We start from the raw sequence: 3,899 nt of genomic DNA on the forward strand, positions 1-3,899 counted from the left end.
GGTACCACCATCGCTGAAATCAAACAAATGTCGCTCAGCAAAGTCCAGACTCTTCTCTGTTCTGGTGCCTCAGTGGTGGAACGAACTCCCGACCAATGTCAGGACAGCAGAGTCATTTGCCATCTTCCGAAAAAGGCTCAAGACTCACCTGTTCAGACTTCACCTCGACTCTACATAGCATGACCCACTAACACCCTCCCTCGACCCCCCCCCCCCCCCCCCCCGCAAAAAAAAAAAAAAAAAAAAAAAAAAAAAAAAAACTCGGATCGTAGCACTGTTACTCTTGAAGTACTACTTTACTCAGATGAGGACCTAGCACTTGTTCTATTTTTAGCTCTTACTGCATCGGCAATGATACGTCGTGGTTTCTTTGTTTCCTTCTTTTGACAAATGTACTTATTGTAAGTCGCTTTGGACAAAAGCGTCTGCTAAATGACCTAAATGTAAATGTAAATGTAAGTGGGAGCACAGCCTGTTAGCCTATTGGTGCTCATAAAAACATGGAATGGAATTGAGGACAGCTTTGCAGGGATGCTGTGGATGCAGCGGAGTGCGGGGCTGGCTTGAGGGGGCTGAGGCTGAGGCGATGTCGTTGGGCGAGAGCGGGGTTCGGTACACGGGGACGGGCAGTCATACGGTCCGGGGCTCGGCGGGAGGGGCGGCGGTCAGGCAGGCGGGGGTCGAAGCAGAGGCGGGTAGTCAGACGGTCCGGGGGTCGATCAGGGCGCGGGGTTCTCTTCCAGAAGCGGGTCATACACAGGGCTTTTAGTTGTCTCTCTCTCTCTCTCATCATCTCCTTACTCTCCACACGAACGTGGTCATCTTGCGCTGATTTCCTCCCAGCCGTGTTCCTCCACGCCGGTGATTCTGATGGGTAATCGGAACTCCATATATGGCCCGTTGTCCGTTCCCTGCGCGGTGCCTTGGAGGGATAGAGTGCGGTGGCAGCAGCGCCGTGGCTGTCACATGCCACGGCGGTACATACATGTTATTTATTATGCTCCCCGGTTCCCTCCTCCTTACCTCTGTCCCGCGGGCGCCACAAAAGGAAGAGGAGTGCTTGGGCTGCCATTTGCAGTGAATTCAATGCAAATGAAAGTGTAACCACAAGAGCGGTACAGCAACTGCAGGTGAGACACGTTTATTATGATCTGTATATCACAGATGTTGTGATATTGTTTACATTGAATGATAATTGCCTTCATAGACTCTATGGAAGAACATCAAATTAGATTTGAAAAAAAACGAATCCAGAGGAAGAGAGAGATTTAGTACTGGCGGTGGACCCCCACCTAGTAAAGACAAGAATGATGAATTGGCTGAATTGTTGACTGGGATCATAGAGGACCAGCAACCTCTGGATGGCATACCAGATGATTTTGGACCATTTGGACAGTGAACATGAAGAACTCGGCACAAATGGTAAATATACCATAGAAAGTAAATTAGTACCTCATTCTGTACATACAGATTATTGCTTTATGATTATGTCTTTATTATTATTTAATTCTAAGGACAATGTGAGTTTTTGTGTCTAACAATGTTTCTTTTCCCAGAGGAAATCATTCTAACCCTGGTGGAAGAGCCAGTGCACAGTGACTGTGCACCCTCCACATCTGGTATGGCATCCCAGAGAAAAGATGGTGCCACCACCTCCCAGCAGAGACCAAAAACGATGTCCATGCATGAAAAGTTAGCCTTAGAATTTCATGAGCAGGAAATGAAATATCTGAAAGAAGAGCATGACATGAAAATGAGAATTCTGCAGGTTGAATTGTGTATGAAATTAGAAGAGAGAGCTCTTCAAAGAAAGGTGCATGAGAGAATGTAATGAAATACATTGTGAAAATAAACTCACTTGACAAGAGTCTGAGTATTGTAGTCACCACAACCTACATTTTAGAACGGCCTTGGTTAAGTTTCTCATTTAATTTTTCAGCACACTTTTATATATGTTGTACACAACATACACTATTAAAGCAAAAATAAGCCATAATCAATACATCTTTTTTTCCTAACTGAAGTGCTGCAATGTGAAAGCAGCTCTGAGTGCAAGTCCTCTTCCTGCCACAGGCATGGGCACATCTGGATCATTCTGGTCTTCCATTGGAGGGTCAGGACAATTATGCATCTTCAGGTAGTTGTGCAGCACAGCTGTAGCAATGATCACCTTGCAGCATCTTCTAGGCTCAAAACGAAGTGTATTGCGTAAAAACTGGAATGGATTCTTCCACACTCCAAACATACGCTCGACCATCCCTCTAGTGCCAATATGAGCTCTGTTGTGTCTTTGCTGCTCAGTTGTTGTGGGATGTGGCCAAGGTGTGAATAAGTAGGAACTCTGAGCATATCCACTGTCACCAAGTAGTAGTCCACTATGTTGCCCTCTCTCAAACTGAGCACACACTGAAGAGCTCCTTTCCAACGGGCAACAATGTTTGAAAACTCTAAACTGCATACAGCCTGAACATTGATAGAAAACCAGTTCTTACGGTTCCTGTACTGGATGTTGGATGTTGAGTTGATTTCAACATGACATCCATCTATACAGCCAATCACTCCAGGGAAGTTCCCATATTCATAGAATAGTACTTTATAGTTTGCTTGCTCAGCAGCATCAGGGAACTATAATGTACAGATTTCTCAGTTCACAAATGGCATTGCAGACATTGTGAACTATTCTACACACTGTTGCTTCACTGACACCACACAAATCACCAGTCTCGCCATGAAAAGTTCCAGATGCCAACAATCTCAAAGTGATCAGAACTTGGAGAGAACTGGGTACAGGCCTTCCTCTTTGAGACATGGAGGAAAGTCTCGGCTCAAGCAACGTAATGATCTCCAGTACATCTTCTTTGTACATACGGAAGCGATCTCGAAAAGTAATTTCATCAAATTGATTCAATGGATTACTCCTATCCACAAGTATTTGTCTGGCTGGCCTCTGTAGCGAATATTGGTCTTCATTTAGATATTCCAAATACTCCATGCTCCCAAACCATCTGTGCTCCCTTTCACAAACAGTGCTAAACTGAAGTTAAACCTGCCTCTTTGCAGGATGAATATAAACTTAAATTTAGTCCTAGAGTAACTCTAATCTACCCTCCTGCAATTGGCTTTGTTTAATCCAGAACAGACTAAATCTATGACTATTTTAAGATCAATCTGTGCAAGTGACTTAAAGTTAAGCCAGCTCAAACAGCATTTTAGTCTGGGACTAGGCTTAAGCCTTGTCTGTGAAACCAGGCCATTATCTGTTAGAATAAGTCCTGGTTTAAATTCAGGGTCATACATCGGCCATTTGAGCAGTTTAATCTCTTTTTGGAGTTGGAAACCTTTAACCACTTCCATCCATATTTTCAGTGAGAAGTTCGCCCATTGACTTGCTGTCTGCGATATTGCCTCCTCCTTGCCAACACAACCAAGCAATGACTCTATGGGTGTATCTATTAAGGATAACTCCATAGTCTTCCATTAAAGTGATGGTTTGGAGTAAAATGCACCCTAGGTCATTTCCACCATGACATCCAGCCAAATACAGACTCTGTGCTGCCCCCCATTCCTTCCTCTGACCCTGCTCCAGTCCTGAGCTCTCATGAGGTGAGACGTGTCCTCCGCAGCATTAACATCAGGAAGGCAGCCGGGCCGGACGGCGTGCTGGGCCGGGTGCTGAAAGACTGGGCTGCGGAGTTAACGGATGTCTTCACCTCCATCTACAACACATCACTGTCTACATCATGGGTCCCCGCCTGCTTTAAGGCAGCCACCATTGTTCCCATCCCCAAGCAGTCAAATGTCACGTGTCTGAATGACTACAGACCTGTGGCACTCACCCCCATTCCCGCCAAATGCCTTGAGAGACTGGTCATCAAACACATTAAAGGCGCAATACCACC

The 3,899-nt window shown here is 45.3% G+C and overlaps 1 pseudogene across 1 annotated transcript; it reads right to left on the bottom strand.

Annotated features, from left to right (window-relative positions):
- Positions 1–2,014: 2,014 nt before the first annotated feature.
- LOC311031989 (putative nuclease HARBI1) lies at positions 2,015–2,992 on the bottom strand (annotated as a pseudogene). Its single transcript has one exon. The product of its transcript is annotated as a putative nuclease HARBI1 (transcript).
- Between the last annotated feature and the right edge of the window lie 907 nt (positions 2,993–3,899).

Source organism: Eutrigla gurnardus, assembly GCF_963514095.1.
Source record: "Eutrigla gurnardus genome assembly, chromosome: 21".
Lineage (NCBI taxonomy): Eukaryota > Metazoa > Chordata > Actinopteri > Perciformes > Triglidae > Eutrigla > Eutrigla gurnardus.